This window comes from Stenella coeruleoalba (assembly GCF_951394435.1).
Source record: "Stenella coeruleoalba genome assembly, chromosome: 20".
NCBI classification, from domain to species: domain Eukaryota; kingdom Metazoa; phylum Chordata; class Mammalia; order Artiodactyla; family Delphinidae; genus Stenella; species Stenella coeruleoalba.
This window is the reverse complement of record NC_137166.1, coordinates 22,657,745-22,676,030: the sequence shown is the minus strand read 5'-3', so window position 1 is coordinate 22,676,030 and position 18,286 is coordinate 22,657,745. Positions and strand designations below refer to the sequence as shown.

General features: G+C 37.4%; 1 protein-coding gene across 3 annotated transcripts in view; it reads right to left on the bottom strand.

Moving 5' to 3' along the window:
• Window positions 1-3,800: 3,800 nt before the first annotated feature.
• Window positions 3,801-18,286, bottom strand: part of LOC307178519 (uncharacterized protein) — a 232,527-nt gene continuing 218,041 nt past the window's right edge. For 2 of the 3 annotated variants that reach the window (XR_013825203.1, XR_013825205.1), the window contains 5 exons: window positions 15,992-16,136; window positions 14,609-14,857; window positions 14,418-14,513; window positions 11,004-11,901; window positions 3,801-5,889 (listed from right to left, as the gene is read on the bottom strand). The gene's annotated coding sequence lies outside the window, so the exon portion shown is untranslated. The remainder of the gene's footprint in view (window positions 5,890-11,003; window positions 11,902-14,417; window positions 14,514-14,608; window positions 14,858-15,991; window positions 16,137-18,286) is intronic. The other variant, XR_013825204.1, reaches the window with a different exon arrangement.

Genomic DNA, 18,286 nt, shown 5'->3' with positions numbered 1-18,286 from the left:
CAGCGGAAAAAACCCAAAATACAAAAAAACATCTATGCACTGATGACTCCCAAATGTCTCTCTCTATCCTAAAGCCTCTACTCTGAATGTCTCGGTAGCAGACCTCGGATATCTCAGGCATCTTAGACTTAATATAAAAAAGGACTGCAAAAAAAAAAAAAAAAAAAGTGTGATTTCAATAAAACAAGGTATGAGCAATGGAATTACATTTTGTTAAGGGAAAAGAAGGGTAATTTTGTCCTGGAGCTGGTTGTTTCTGAATGGAGAAGAAAATAAGGGACAAAATTAATAGGGATACAGAAAGTCGTAGAAGGTTTCTGGAAAAGGAACACTGAGAAAAGAGTTTTGTACATGGTCAGGATTTGCTAAGATTGGATTAAGTTTAATTAAGTAAACAGATTTTGTTATTACGAGTATGCTGGTACAAGGCTGGAGTTTGGTTCTCTCTCTGTTAAGAGAACAAAATTTTCTTGAAATGCTGCTCTTGATGACAGATTGTGTGATTTTCTGTGGCTTTAAGTGATCTGTATTTGCTTTACAAAATTAATTAATTTATTATTTATTTATTTATGGCTGTGTTGGGTCTTTGTTGCTGCGCGTGGGCTTCCTCTACTTGCAGAGAGTGGGGGCTACTCTTCGTTGCAGTGCATGGGCTCCTCATTGTGGTGGCTTCTCTTGTTGTGGAGCACAGGCTCTAGGCGCGCGGGCTTCAGTCGTTGTGGCTCGAGGGCTCTAGAGCGCAGGCTCAGTAGTTGTGGAGCACGGGCTTAGTTGCTCTGCAACATGTGGGATCTTCCCCGACCAGGGCTCAAACCCGTGTCCCCTGCATTGGCAGGCGGATTCTTAATCACTGTGCCACCAGGAAAGTCCTGTATTTGCTTTTGAAATCTTCTGTCACTTTGGTTAAGTGAATAAGTATTGTTGCACAATGACCTATGATCCTATTTAATCAGATGCTTTGAAACCTTTTTGATATTTTTGACAAACTCCCCAAATATAAAATTCTAACTGAAGTTCTCTAGACCTCCAACTAGAGGAACCCTGGTGCATCTCATTCGAGATCAAATTAACTAGGAGTATTCGGTATGTTAAATTACATAGGAAAGGTCTACCTGCTCCATCTGGGCTCCTTTCCCCTTCAGGCATTGAGCCGTCTGGGCTCACTGCGAGCCACTCTGGTCCATTCTCTTTCAGGAGATGGGCCACTCTGGTGGCCTCCATCTGGGAGTAGTACTGGAATCTTTGGGCTACACCACCTCTGATTCTGTCTTTGCAACTGTACCTTATTTGTTGATTGTGTTTCTGTGTGCATTGTTTTAGCGTGATCCACTCCCACTTGTGCAGGCTGGGAATTCTACCTACTTTGTCTGGGCTCACTTCCCTTTCAGGGAGTGAGCACATCTGGGACCGTTGTGAGCCCATCTGAGCTCACTGTGGGCCAGTATGGGCCTGTTCTCTTTCGAGAGCTGGGCCAAGCTCTTTGGAAGCTTCTGTCTGAGAGTAGAATTTTTGGCTGCACCTCATCTGATCTTTTGTTCATGGGACCTTGTTCGTTGTTCATATGTGTGCATGTATTAGCACTTGCATTGGCTGGTTGAGAAGTCTCTGGTTTCTGAGCTCTGATGACACCACGGTATACTTCCCTGTTGCATTGGCTTTGACACTGGGTGGAACATTGGTTGGGATTTTCCCTTTCTGGGGCTAGGGAACTGCAACCCTGAGAGACCATTTTCCATTGCACTGGTTTGCTGTTTGGCCGTGAATAATTAAATATGGATGATCAGAGCTCTGTTCTAGCTTATAGTAGGTCTATGTTTATAAAAGTTATTGTGTTAGCCATGCTTTTGCCCTGATGTTCAGGAGTAAAAGAAAATTATCTAGTAAAGTTATCAGAGAGTATAACTACTCATGACGTATCACTGCTTGCTTTAAGTGTACTGCTAAAAGCACATATGCAATGCTTGTGTCACAATTTGGTATAAGTGATTAAATGTATGGCCTGTAAAATATTTCCCCATTAGCATACCTGTGAGCCCATTCACAATATCTGAGTAGTTTTCCCTCAAGGTGGATAACTAGGCCATACATACATACATACACACACACACACACACACACACACACACACGCATGTATATATATATGAAAGGAAGCCTAGCACTGAGGGAAATGGTGGACCCAGGTCAGGTGACAGCTACCTAGCGTTGGAGGACAAACGTTTTGGTGTGTCAGAGGATTTGCAATCAAAAGGGGAAATGATGGAAAAATCTATATGTATTGAGGTATGGGGAAGTCATTCTGGCTTATACATGGTTTAACTTAAACTTTACTGACTGGAGTGGCCTCTTTTGTGGCCTTTCAAACATTCACTATACATCTGCTTTGGCCACTAAGGAAGGAAATACATTTGAAAGTCAAAATGGAGTAGCTATGGTTCAGACATTCAAGGTAAAACTAGGCAGTCATCATGGATGTAATTTCAGACACATTCCTGTATAGCTAAAAACTTGAATTTTCTGAACTGTGTCAGACCTGGGGATGCCCCCAGCCATTCTCAAGGGAGTATCTGCTGGCAGCTGCAACCTTATGGTCTCAAGGTCTTCTCTTGTAAATATTAAAATTTTTAGACAATGTTATTGGTTTAGATAAGATGTTAGAAAAAGGAGACTTATGTGTATAGGCCAAGAGCTCCTGTTAGTACCATATCAGAAATTAAAACCTACTTAGATAAAATTAGACAACTGTCTACAAGTATCCACTGAAGTTCTAGGTTCAGACTGGGTTTCAGGCTTATTCTCCTGAATTCCTCAGGGAATGAGATCTATTTTGTCTGTTAATGTTTGGGTTGTCACTAGTCCTACTTCTAATTGGGTCTGTTGCACTAAAATGGTGGACTAAGGGATTGAGATGTTAATCATACAAGACTTGGATATAGGACTTCGAACTCAGAATATTTCCAATTCAGTGTCCATTCCCGAAATCAAGGCAGGACTAACCCCGTTTCAGCAGGAAGTAGCCAGAGCAGTTGTTGCCCCTGTAACCTGAAAGATTTGGGGAAGGTTGAAACAGTACTGTGGATTGAAACCAAGTCCCCTTAGAACCTGGTTTTGCTGCTGAGTTTATGATTAATCTCTCTATCCAAAACATTATTCCCTTTCTTGTCTAATACCTGTTCTCCTCAATATTGAGGAGTATCAAAAAAAGGGGTTACTGAAACCAAGCAGGAATGTGTGGGGCCCTCTCGGATACAAATCCTTCCCATGTCCCCTGTTTCTTGTTTGTAGGAAATAGGCTTCATTCAGCCTCCTTGACCTGCCATGAGTTCCAAAGGGCAGAATCAAGCTGTTGCTAATCAGGAAAGAGGGGATGCTGAAAGAAAGGAGGAGCAGTCAAGAAACAATACTTCAGGTATGGGGCAGGGCCCTGATTCCTCCTCAAAGAATATACATAACAGTATCTTTGAGTTCCTGTGCAAGAACTAAGGCGTCCACCCAGGTGGAGGACTGTAACTTCAGGCAGAGCAAAAGAGTCCTGGAACACCACCCTGTTACCTCACCACCAACCAGTCAGAGGAAAGTCTGCACAAAATGGAAGATAACAAAGACTCTGATCCCCTCCCCAAATGATTAACTATGATTAACTTCTCCTTTCTCCCTTTAAAATCTTTCATGGTCCAACAGAATCTTCAGAGTTGGTTCTTGGATATGAGTCTGCCTTCACCCCCGGTTGCTGGCCTCCTGAGTAAAGCAACCTTTCCTTTCCAACCAACACTTCTCTCTCAAGTATTTGCTTCTGAGCAGAGAGCAGCTGAACCTGAGTTCAGTAAGGTAAGTACATATGAAATTGAGTATAAGTTAAATATCTCAAAGCACTGATGCAAAGTTGGCCTTTTAAAAATAGATGGTACTGGAGAAACGGGGTAACATTTAGGAACGTGATTATACTTGATCTATTTCTCACACTCTATACAAGAATAGTTTTTATTTAGTTTTAACTTCTGAACAAAATTTTAAAAAAATTGTTTTTTTTACTTTTTATATTGAAGAATATTTGATTTACAATATTTTGTTAGTTTCACGTGTACAGCTAAGTAATTTAGTTATACATATACCTATTCTTTTTCAGATTCTTTTCTCATACAGGTTATTACAGAGCATTGAGTAGAGTTCCCTGTACTATACAGTAGGTGCTTGTTGATTATTTTATATATAATAGTGTGTATATGTTAATCCCAACCTCCTAATTTATCCCTCCCCCCACGTTTACCCTTTGATAACAATGTTTGTTTTCTAAGTCTGTGAGTCTGTTTGTAAATAAGTTCATTTGTATCATTTTTTTAGATTCCGCATATAAGTGATATCATATGATATTTGTCTTTCTCTGTCTGACTTATGTCACTTAGTATGATAATCTCTAGGTCCATCCATGTGGCTGCAAATGGAATTATTTCATTCTGTTTTTGTGGCTAATATCCCATTCTATATATGTACCACATCTTCTTTATCGATTTCTCTTGATGGACATTTAGGTTGCTTCCATGTCTTGGCTGTTGTAAATGGTGCTGCATTGAACATTGGGGTATTTGTGTCTTTAAGAATCATGGTTTTCTCTAGATATATGCCCAGGAATTGGATTGCTGGATCATATGGTAGCTCTATTTTCAGTTTCTAATGGACCCTCCATACTGTTCCGCATAGTGGCTGTACCAGTTTACATCCCCACCAAAAGTGCAAGAGGGTTCCCTTTTCTCCACACCCTCTCCAGCATTTATTGTTAGTTGACATTTTGATGATGGCCATTCTGATCAATGTGAGTTGATACCTCATTGTAGTTTTGATTTGTATTTCTCTAAAATTAGCAATGTTGAGCGTATTTTCATGTGCTTTTTGGCCATCTGTATGTCTTTTTTGGAGAAATGTCTATTTAGGTCTTCTGCCCATGTTTTGATTGGGTTGTTTTTTGGGTTTTTTTTTTTTGATATTGAGCTGCATGAGCTGTTTGTATATTTTGGAGATTAATCCCTTGTTGGGTGCTTCATTTGAAAATACTTTCTCCCATTCTGTGGGTTGTCTTTTCATTTTGTTTATGATTTCCTTTGCTGTGCAAAAGCTTTTAAGTTTCATTAGGTCCTGTTTCTTTATTTTTGTATGTATTTCCATGACTCCCAGAGACAGATCCAAAAATATATTGCTGCGATTTGTGTCAAAGAATCTTCTGCCTATGTTTTCTTCTAGGAGTTTTATAGTATCCAGTCTTACATTTAGGTCTGTAATCCATTTTGAGTTTATTTTTGTGTATGGTGTTGGAGAATGTTCTAATTTCATTCATTTACATGTAGCTGTCCAGTTTTTCCAGCACTGCTTGTTGAAGATACTGTCTTTTCTCCATTGTATAGCCTTGCCTCCTTTCTCATAGATTAATTGACCATAGGTGCATGGGTTTATTTCTGGGCTTCCTATCCTGTTCCATTAGTCTATAAGTCTGTCTTTGTGTCTGCACCATACTGTTCTGATTAGTGTGAGGTCAGGGAGCTTGATTCCCCCAGCTCCGTTTTTCTTAAGATTGCTTTGGCTATTTGGAGTCTTTTGTCTTTCTATACAAATTTTAAGATTTTTTTTTGTTCTAGATCTGTAAAAAATGCCATTGGTAATTTCATAGGGATTGCATTTAATCTATAGATTACCTGGGTGTTATAGTCATTTTGACAATATTGATTCTTCCAATCAAAGAACATGGTATATCTTTCCAACTGTTTGTATCATCTTTTATTTCTTTCACCAACATCTTATAGTTTTTGAAGTACAGGTTTTTTGCCGCCTCAGGTAGATAAACAGTAAGGCCCTACTGTATAGCACAGGGAACCTCTAATAACCTATAATGGAAAAGAATCTGAAAAAGAAATACATGTATATATGTTAAACTGAATCAGTTTGCTGTACACTTGAGATAAGAGATTTTGTTGAACAAACATTTTGGCATATACACCACGAAGTACAATGTTGCTTTGAAAATAGGGTATCTCCTAACTAAAATGAATTGATTTCCAGAGTATGTTACTTACTTACGTAAAAAAGCAGAGTATATAAATATATATATGCTTTATTTTGTTTATGAAAGAGAGAAGGGAAAAATGAGTCAAATAGGATGAAGGAAAAAAACTCAGTCTATAGAAAAGAAATAACTGAAAATGACACTTTAACTTTTTAAAATGTACTTGATTTTTGTATTGTTGTGGGCATATGAATTCTAAAACTCCCCTTCATGTGTTATGTATAGTTCGGCAAATGAATTGTACAGTGTTGCTGTAGTTGGAAGCTAGGGCACTTACTGAGGAAGGAAGTAGTGACAAATATATAGAGCCATGACTGTGTGTGTATGTGTGTGTGTATGTGAATGATATGTGAGTATATGTATGTGTATGCATGTGTGCATGTATTTGTTTCTTCTAGCTCTGTTCACTGAAAGGGCCTAGAAATAACATCATTTCTAGTAGTAATGAGCATACCCAGCATTCAGATCATAGCTTCAAAGTATCCCGTCCTACCAAAAGGAATCAGGAATTCTGGAGAAATAAGTGATTCCAGGCCTAGGGCAAAGAAAGTGCAAAATAAGCCTGGAACATCTAGTTATTCCACAGGGAGGAAAGTGAACTGAGATATAATAGGGACATGATAAAGACATCAGAGATGAGAGCCAGCTTGAAGGAATTTCCACAGCTAAATCTGGACACCATCATTATTTTGATAAAAACAAAGCTGGACTGTAGCCCTTTACATGAAATGAGAATGTGTGATTTAACTTTGACAATAAATAGATATAGATAGATAAATAAAGAAATAACTACATGAAAAAAAAGAAGAGAGAAAATATCCCTACAGTGCCCTGTCTCTTAAAGGTGAGGTATACTGGAGTTTGAAAACTACCATTTTGCAATTCTTATAGTTAAATTTGTTCCTGGCAAAAGTTATTGGGAGTGAGGGTTCATCATAGCAGTACTACATCATCTGAAAAAGTCTCCACACAAATTGCTTATTGTGTGGAAAGGGAAATATAGTAGTATAGAGTTGAGAAACTGGGTAATACCTTAACTAGGAGATCACAAACATCACTATGAGGGATAGTCAGATACCGTGTTCCTTTGGATGTGTGTAATGCATGAAAATGATTCTGCTTTAACTGTGCCATAATGTAACCAGGGATACACAACTTGACTCTAATCCCTGGAAGCACTAAACCACAAACGGTGGAATAATCTACAAGATAACAGGTCTGTATTTTTCAAAATGTCAGTGCTATGAAAGATAAAGTTAATTAATGCTGAGAGTCAATTTCAAATTAAATAAAGGCTAAAGACATGAACAACTACATGTGGAGCATGGCCCTAAGTTAGATCCTGTATTAAAGAGGGAAATGCTACAACAAAATATTATTGGAACATTATATATCTAACTAACACCATCTGAACTGGATACATTAGGTGCAGTTGACGTAATGGGTAATGCAGACACTGGGAATGTGACTCCTATTAATTAAATGCTCGCTGGGAACCATGCTATGTGCTTTACACCTATTATTCTGGATAATCTTAATGATTGAGTTAAGATACAGACATTAAGGGGAAATTCATGCTCAGGAAAGAGAAATAACTAACTTATCTAGTACCCAGGGTTCTTTGAAAAACATGTTGCTTTAGATATTTAAAATAGTTTTTGGTTTCTAGGCTTAAACTGATAACTACTTTTCTAGTAATAGTAAAAATTTAAAACCCAGTGTTTTCGAGTGGTATAGATCTCTTTTAGAAAACTGGTCCACAGCTTTATATTTGGCTCACTTGTAACTACCTTTGTTATGTTTCTTATTTTTGCTGAAATTTATGTCACTGTACAGAGAAAAAAGTTCTATATAAATGCATACTTACACATCAGAAATTCTCTTGGACTCTTAATGAAAAAGATATGGTTGAGAAAACCAAGACATAAATAATAGTGTAGAACAAAGATTTAAAAAACAAAAAGGAAAAAATCAGTTCTTAATAGTTTATAGTTCTGATAGCGATCTATACATGTTTTAAATGTGAATAAAATATACATCTTTATTTCAAGGGAAAAGTAAGTCCTCTACCTTATCTAGAAAATTGAAAACAGGTTTAATGCCCAACAGAATATCTAATTTGAATAATAAAATAATTCCTGTTTTTACAATTTAGCTGAGTTTTTTTTAAAGTTGTGAAGTTACTTCTTTTGACTTTGCTGTCAACCTCTAGGTGAAATGTTTCAAAAGTTTGCATAGTGAGTTTTCTCATTAAAATGCTAATCAGTTTCCTTAGTGACAAATATTAAATTAAAATCCTAATATAAAATGGATACATGCCTTAATGGCTGCAAATTTGAATCCAATCCTGTGTTAACAGCTGAGTTATGGAGTTCTATCAGAAGTAGAATACAGTTTGTAGAAATGGTTTCTCATATTATTTCTTGCCTGATAAAGTGATGTTAACTATTCAAAGAAGTATTTCTAACAAGGAACAGATTTTAACTGTTAACACTAACAGATGGTTAATAAATAATTAGCTGTTTGAAATAATTTTGATTTTATTTGTAATTGTATATATTTGCTTATAACTTTGACAAAGAACATCAAAGAATTTGGCACTGAAATCTCATATTGCTGTGATTAAAAGGAACCTGAGAGCTTGGATAAGGGCAGGGGTAATAATAATAATTTGACTATGATATCTTATCCCTGAATGCTTTTGACATATTTTATAGTGTTCTTTAAAAGCTCAGTAAATATAGTATGGTATTCTGGATTGGATCCTGGAATGGAAAATGATACTAGTGGATAACTGGTGAATACAAATAAAGTCTGGAATTTAGTTAATGATAATGTCCTAATGTTGTATCAGCTAGAACTCTTGTGATTGAAAGTAACTGAGGCTCAGCTCAGTGTACAAGGAAAATGGAACAATCATGAGTTTATCTCAAATTAGACTTGGTATGGTACAAACTTCTTTCTCTCTATTCTGCTTCTCTCTGTTTCTCTCTCCTCTGGATCCCACTATGTTGCTCTAAAAGAAAACCTGTGTGCTTCACTAAGATAACTAGCCCCAGCTAGTTATCTACTTAACATTCCAAGTGGAGGAAATGTATGCGTCCCTCTCCAATATCTATGTGCGTCCCTCTCCAATATCTATGTATTAAAAGTGCTAAAGAACTAAAATCTATTTTAGTTAGTTATTCACCCTTGAAATGATTACTAAGCGTGTTCATTTTGGCCATCCTAACTCATGTGATCAAATAGGAATCAATCAACTACAGGGAAAAAAACTGTCTTGGAATCAATCAACTACAGGGAAAAAAACTGTCTTGGGAAAACTGAATCTATGCAGTCTTGTCACCAACATGTATGATCTCAAACAGGATAGGGCTTCTTTGCTACATGATCCCATAGCATCCTGTATATTCCTCAATGAAATTATTCTGAGTCATCGCAAGTCTACCTTCCTCATGAGATCATCTTTGGTGACCTGAGTTATGAAATATTGCCTTACTTATCTTTCTATCTCCATGTTTATCTGATGTTAGTAACTACAAAATATTTGATGGAGACAGAAAATAAATCAATCTGATGCAGGTAAGAAAAATAACTGGCGTTAGCACAGAATATGTTAATATTCATTTTTGTTTTTTGGCATTTAAGCGAAATTAATTTTGTTTAATGGAGGCATTAGATTTTAGTCCATGCCTCTGTTTGTTTGTTTATCTGAGGTATAAGTGACGTGTAATATTAGTTTCAGGCGTACAACATAGTGATCGGCTATTTGTATATATTGCAAAATGATCACCGCAATAAGTCTACTTAACATCTATCACTACACATAGTTACAGTTTTATTTTTGTGATGAGAACTTCTAAGATCTACTCTTTGCAACTTTCAAATATACAATACAGTATTATTAACTGTAGTCATCATGCTGTACCTTAAATCTCCATGGCTTATTTCTTTTATAAAGATGCTCATTTTTAACATAGCTCCTAGATGCTAGCTTTTCCCATCTTCTTAAAAATGATTTCATAGATAGGAAGCAAATACAGGACCTAAAGCAATTGAGCTCTTTGGTGAGTTTCTATGGGTAGCACCAGAGGCAAACTGTCTTTTTTACCCCTTTCTGTCTCTTTCCTAACACTCACACACACAAACACACAGAGTCTTTGTCTCTCTCACAGATATTTTGCCTGGTACTGACCTGGTCCCAGGAGAGGCATTGATTGATGGATTGACACAGCTGTTTGGCTAACGGCCACCTTGCTGTGTGCTTAGTCCTATCATGTTTTGTTGTAAGTTTCTTTTGAGAGTAACTAACCTTTATCTTTATTACCATTTCCTCCTCCTAAACCATTATTTTTCTCCATGTCTCCCTTTTCAAAATATCAATACATCCAGACTCTGCCCCATAGTTATTTATTAACACAGATTTAAGTTTGGCAAATAATACTGAGAGAAGACCGTGTAACTTCTGCTCAGTACTGTAATCAGTGTGTTGAAAATCTGCAATGGCTGTAGTTGTCATCCAGCATGACTGATGATTACAGTGGGAGGCAGCTGTGAAGTTCCAACTAACTTCTGGTCTAACTCCTAAAGAAAATGATCAGAGGCAATAAAATACCTTGGGTGTGGGACATAATGTTTTTTGCCATGTGGCTCTACCATCATAAATTCAATTCGGTGGACCATATTTTATAATATAATTAAGGCAGTGATTTATAGATTGGGCATACAGGTTGATAACCTGTGGGCGGATCTGTACATAAAATCTGCCTAATGGAAAATATTCTATATGAAACCTGATAAAAACAAAAAGTATTTTTTCCTGAACTATTCTGTATGTTAGACTCATAGGAAAGAAGGAAAATAGAACAAGATATAAATAGAAATGGATTCACAAAAACAATAATAATAAAAGTTAACATTAAGGAAATTGAGGATCAGAAACATTAACTTACTCCGTTTGCAGATCTAGACAGACAGTGGAAGAGGCAGGATTGAACTCTGGCATTCCAATCTAGAACCCATATTCTTTTTTTTTTTTTAAATAATTTTTGGCTGCATTGGGTCTTCATTGCTGTGCGCGGGCTTTCTCTAGTTGCGGTAAGCAAGCGCTACTTTTCGTTGTGGTGTACGGGCTTCTCATCGTGGTGGCTTCTCTTGTTGTGGAGCCCGGGAGCACGGGCTCTAGGCACGCGGGCTTCAGTTGTTGTGGCACACGGGCTCTAGAGCGCAGGCTCAGTAGTTGTGGCACACGGGCTTAGTTGCTTCATGTCATGTGGGATCTTCCTGGACCAGGGCTCGAACTCGTGTCCCCTGCATTGGCAGGCATAACCACTGTGCAACCAGGGAAGTCCCTAGAACCCATATTCTTAATGTGTCTGGTTGAGAAATATGCATCTGCTCCTGAGGTCGCTGGATGTTCCATGAGTCCTTGGAATTGTAGCACAATGCTTAACATGTTAGGTTTCCATGAGCCCACACTGTGCTTTTTTACCCTCAGTACTTTATGTTTTAGTCAGCTTGGGCTGCCATAACAAAGGAACTTCAGGGGAACACAAACATTCAGTCCAACACACCTTGTTTCCACAATGGCTGAACAATGAAGTTGACTACATCTGAGCAAACATATGTCCCGAAGAGTGCAACTCATATGGTGGTAATTTCAATAACATCACTTTTCTTTTAAATTCTGTGGGTCGTTATTGTCAGGACAATTCTGCAAGGTAGAGGTGGGGTGAGGAGGTTGTTATTTTGTTTCATTTTGTTTTAAATGTAAATTTTTTTCCTCTTAGCCATTTGTGCTGTAAAGATACTTCATCCTCTTGCTGGTTGGGCCCTGCACCATGTCTGCTTCTGGGGGAAAAAATAAGCAAATAAAAGGAACACTACTAGGCATGATAATTATGATACCTGTACGTATGTAGAACAGCTATTTCATGCAAGACACTTACATAGCTACCATATATCAATGTGCTGATCATGGAATAAATTGACCTGTTTTGCCTTAACGTCATCACATCCCGAATCCAAAAGCAGAAGAAAGAAATGTTCATAGTTAGAGGATATGAGAGAGGAATGGTGAGACCATACACCCATTACTGAAGATGGTCAATGGGATTTACCTGATGGCCAAAAAGAATATGTCAGAGATGAATGAATGAACAAAGAAGATGTGGGTGTGTGTGTGTGTGTGTGTGTGTGTGTGTGTGTGTATGTATATGTATGTGTATATATAATATATATAATGGAGTATCACTCAGCCATGATAAATACTGAAATAATGCCATTTGCAGACAGATGTCTTCTTAACTGTGTCCTCACTTGGCAGAGATGGACCTAGAGATAATCATTCTAAGTGAAGTAAGTCAGACAAAGGCAAATATCATATGATATCACTTACATGTGGAACGTAAGAAAATGATACAAATTAACTTATTTACAAAACAAATAGACTCACAGACATAGAAAACAAACTTATCCTTACCAAAGGGGATAGCAGAGGTGGCGGAGAGATAAATTAGGAGTTTGGGATTAACAGATACACACTACTATATATAAAATAGATAAATAACAAGAACCTAATTGTATAGCACAGGGAACTATATTCAATATCTTGTAATACCCTATAATGGAAAAGAATCTGAAAAAGGATAGATCGATAGATCAATTGATCGATAGATAACTGAATCACTTTTCTGTATACCTGAAACTAACACAATATTGTAAACCAACTATGCTTCAATTAAAAAAAAGTGTCAATTTACTGAATATTATCTACAAAAATTCCATTTTTACCAAATTTGACAATCAAGAGAATGAACTTTAAACACTGTGTTAATGACTTTGGTGACAGAGACCAGAGTACATCAACATACAAAAGTCTGAGAATCCAGTCACTATCTATAATGAGAACTTTTATTGCCAGCTGGGTGATCAAAATGTTTAAACTCTCATGAAAGCTGAAATGTGAAGAGTAAAACATCAGTGGTTGTCAGCAGTGATGATTTTTAAATCAGGATCATTGACCAAACTGGATTCCAAAAGCATTGAGGATAAATGCTGTTGCAATAGCACATCAGTTTAGAAGAAACTGTTATTGAAGTTATTGAAGAAAAAAAGAAACATACTCACTGATGATTGAAGAGTTCAAGCTCAAAACTATTGACTTCAAACTTTTAAGCAGATGAACTCCACTGGGAAGACGTACAGAAAGAACCATTGACTGGGATCCAGATTCTCAGCACAGTCTTTCCCTTGGAGAAGTTGAACTCAACTTTGAGCTCATATTGAGTTCACAGGAGCTTCAAGGGAGTTCAGATTAGCACAACAGGGAGTAAAGCAAGATGATATTGTGGCCTTTTAATGCTCTCTGTGTTCACTGCCTCAGAAGTCGGTAGGAATGTTCAGTGTGGAGAAACTCAATAGGAGCAATGAATAAGGAGAGTGCATCTGTATCTTTTTTGCCCTGTGTGGCAGACTGAATTCCAGTATAATGAATGAGCTAATTTATCATTTGGGGCTCACTATTAGAGTTGTGTAAGCAGATTATTAATAATTCAAAGTTTGCAATCTTTCAATAACTCCAAAAGTGCTCATTTTATAACCCTGTCTTGAAATATTCAGATAAACCAGGGCATGAAACCAAACTGTTTATTTTGATGTACTGTACGACTTACAAGCTCTGACCTCAGTGCTGCCCTTCATAAAATAGTACCTACTCCATAAGACAGTCTTGAGTATCAGTGTAATAACACACTTTAATGGCTACATTGGTTACCAGTGTGAAAAGATAACTAAACAAATGCTACATGCTTTCCTTTTGGATTCAGACATTTCTATGACTGGCAAAACTAAAATGTTCTTTAAAGCCAGAAGAATAAAGTAACTGGAAACTTGATCCATTTGATTATTTTTAACGCACTAATCTTAAGACAAATAGCCATACAGTGATTGTTGTTAAGATTTTCAAAAAACTAAAATGGAGATATCTTAGAATGTAGTCAGTTTGATGTTATTTAAATTTGTTGATATGTCTATGAGAGTGTGGATGTTTTGGGAAGGATTCCAAGGACTGATAAAATATTGCATTTGGGAATCTTCCCAAAGAAAATTTGGGGGAAACATCCAAACATTTTTTCTGATCCTAGTATCTTGAGAAACTGCAGTCTAATGCTGTCAATTAAGTCACATGGTTCTTTTGTTGGTCGAAGTGAACAATGATACTATATTAGCCTGGGTCATCTAGACAGCAAGACTGGGGAAGTATCACACTGCTGACACTATATTGGTAAGGTTCAAAACCAGGACAGTAAGGGTGATGAGAAAGAAAACTGAATCAAGAAAAGATGTGAAGCTGTGCAGTGTCATACCTTTGTATTTCGGCTACCTCCTCACAGTGAGTTTCAAGGATACACAGCAGTTCACTTACTGGTTGTGCTCACACAGCTTGCATAACTTTTGAAGGGCTACAAGAAAAAAAAAAAGCACACCTTGTGGAGTCCATGGCGAGAGAAAGTAGCAGGAATTTATCTGTATAGCCCTATCGCAACCTGCCACTTACCACTGGCCAAGGTTTACCCAACAGGGAATGGAGTCCACTGCGCTGAGTTGTATCATATGACCTTTGATGGCCACTCGTGACTGTGATTTATATTCGAGTCTAAAAGTAATGAAGGCAGTTCTTCCTGGATAGAACTTGACACATGGGGCCCAAAGATTCAGCTTTGGGAAACCCAGAATGAGGGTCATTCACAGGTTGCCAACATTTCTCAGTTTCAGTGCCCTTGTCTCAGAAATCTTTTCATGGTGCCTGTATGCCAGAAGAAATACCTAACAATTCATATTATTGCACAGTTAGGTCAAACAGTATTTATGTCCTAATAGCTTAGTGTTCGTTTTTAAAAGTACATATAAATTGAAAGACGATCTTACTTACAAAGCAGAAACAGAGACACAGATGTAGAGAACAAACATATGGATACCAAGGGAAAAGGGAGGGGTGGGATGAATTGGGAGATTGGGATTGACATATATACACTATTGATACTATGTATAAAATAGATAACTAATGAGAACCTATGTATAGCACAGGGAACTCTACTCAATGCTCTGTGGTGACCTAAATGGCAAGGAAATCCAAAAATAGAGGGGGTATATGTATTCGTATAGCGGATTCACTTTGCTGTACAGTAGAAACGAACACAACATTGTAAAGCAACTATACTCCAATAAAAATTTTAAAAAAAGAATATAACATTACAATTTCATCCTTAACTAATCACAATTAATTACTAATATGATGTGTGCCACACAATTTTTCAATATGTCACATAAATTCTCCTCCACTGGCAAAACTTTCCATCCTCTCCTCCAGGGCCCATTCCCTTGGCATTGCTCCCTGGTAGCTTCCCTCATCCTGCAGGGCTGTGTGGAAAAAAAAGGAATATAGAATAATGTTCAAATCATGAACTACCTAGGATTTATAGTTTGGGAGATGTCTAACAAATGCCAAGTATTGCTTAAAATTGTAAAATGTCCTGCAGAACTCCTGTGCAGCACCATAGAGCTCCAGAACACATTGGCACATGATATGGGAACCTGAGGTGCCAGCAAAGGCAAAGGAATCACGTGGGAACTTATGAACTCGGGTTGGGCTACGGAATCTGAGGTAGCTCAAAAAGCTTGTGTCATATCAGAATTCCTTCTACATTTTCATATCAAAGCCCTCAAAATTATCAAATAACCAAATAGCTAACTGTATAGCATTGTAGAACATAGACTGCCCTGGATCCTGACTCTTTCAATTAATCGTTGTTTGACTGTAGGAAGATGTCTCAAAGCCTGAGTTTTCTGATGTATGAAATGAGACTAGTGGTAGATGCTCCTTCATGAGTTTCCTGGGAGTACTACCCGAACTCTTTCTTTAAAGCACTTTGCACAATACCTGTCTCATAGTAGCCGCTCAATGACTGTTGTGCTGCTGGTGTTGATGACCGTATCCTGAAGATCGAAGGAGCCCAATCCATTTCACATTCCAACAACTGATATCATCTGTTAGACCCTTTGCCTTGAATTTGTAGTACCTTCACCTGGAATAGAGGCAAAATTATTCTAGGTAAGAAGAACAAATTCTAGGAGCTTTGGAGAGGTTGTCCCCCTTCCCACATCTGGAACAACTTGGCCTCAGTGTTGGTGAAAACCATTTTAAGGTTGCTTGAAAACTCCAGCTGGTTCAATTATGGCTTGTCTGTTCCCCAGAGCAGACAAAGTACTGCAAAACACAGACTTGGTCTCGCTAACCTCAAACTGCAATTCTTCATGCAGTTGAAAGCTACGGATAATTCAGCATTGTCGTCATACTTGTCTATTAGTTTTGTCTCAAGTGTGGACTTCAGTTCTTATGAGTTTCAGCAACTGCTCATGTTCTTGATTCCATGTGTTAGGTTATCACTCACGTTTGAATTTGTTTGTGTGTGTTGTTCCTTGCCTTTTTGCATGGGATATCTGTTGTCAACTTTAGCTCTCAGATTATAGACGAGGGTAACTTTTTCTTGTGTAGTGCCTTAGAGACCATCCCTAGTCCCAATCAGGACTGATCATTTGAAGGATATGACAACATGCCATGCTGTCATTACACACATACATGATGGGCCAAACATGATAGTAGCATCATATAATCTTATTTGGAAGGAACCACATTGGTCAACAGTCCCAAGTTCAATTCAGTTTAAGAAAGCCTGTCAACTGCACCCAGATATGCCAAGTAAGGAGAAAGTGGAATGCGTGCTACGCAATTAAAATAAATCCCCTGCAGGTACTGATTAGTTGAAAAATGTGGCACTCAGTCTGTTGCCATAAGAACTTTAAACTCATCAGTGAGCCAATATTTGTCCCATCTTGCACTTCTAAAATAGAGAATTTACGCCTTAAAAATAATTGGTATATGTACGTGTGTGCATGTCAGTGAGATAAGAAAGAGACAAAGGTTGGGGGTGAGGCAAAAAGAGAGAGACAGAGACAAAGTCAGTCTAAGAATATCCCTTTTTCTTTCTTAGTGGAGCTCACTGAAAATGTCTTATAGTTTAACTATTCATAGCAGTTCAAAAAGGAGCTGACACAAAACCAGAAGCAGCCATGTAAAAACTTGCTGCTAATATAGTTGGATGATGGAGCTACAAATTTACTTTTCTGAAAATATTAAAATCCCATTTTTTTTCTTTCTTTAATCCTGGGTTCAAATGAAAACATTCCTGATTTCTTCCTTGGGGATGAAATTTTTCTTCCTCTTGTCTTTATCTATCCCTGATGGTCTTTTTCCAAAGAGATCCATTCACAGAAGCAAAATGAGCTGTAGGCAGGTTGGCCATATTTATGTACTTGCTTTGTTTCTCTAATATATTATACATTCCATTCTACTTGAATTATGTTGCTTTACCTACTTGTCTTTCTCACCAGACTTTTAAGCCTCTTTTGGGTAGCAGTCTTTATTTTGTCTTCTTCTTGATTTGATGAGATTGCAATCTCAGAAAAATATTATTATATTTGTTTGATGTATACCAGTTTACAAAGTGCTTGCATGTACCTTATGTGGTTGACATTCTCCATTTGTTATTATAGTCAATGGACTGTGTGCCATTATTTCCATTTTATTGATGACATAGCTGTGACTTGTAGAAACCTTTCATAAATATAGTGGAAGCATTGTGATTCAAACTCAAGGTTCTAGAATCCAAGTCCAGTGTACATTTTGTTACACACTTTATCTCAACACACGTTGTCTCAGCACTGTCACATAATATATAGCCATAAATGTATTTAAAAAGTAGAAATTAAAAAAAATTCCTTACAGTATTTTTCTCAGAGAAAAGATACGTAAGGTTTTTGAAGAAGGGACCACGTCTTCAGACATGAATTCCCAATAATGACAAAGAAGATGCTGGTGAAGTGTGAAACTGCCTTAGCCTCTCTAGTGTTCGCTTTTCCTGGGCTTAATTAGACACGAAATATGCAAATCACAACTTTCTGAATGTACACAGATTCCAGAAACAAACACAAGTGCATTTTCAAGAGCGACTTTAATTTTCCTTCTTTTCATCCTAATTGACAACATTCATAGAAGTAGCACAGTTTGAGTAGTAAAAAGTCAGGAAAATTAAATAGGGAGACAGGCTGAACTGTATAATATGTCTCCTCTTTCATTAAAAGAATGAAATATTGTCAGTGCCCTTTATAGTTTTAA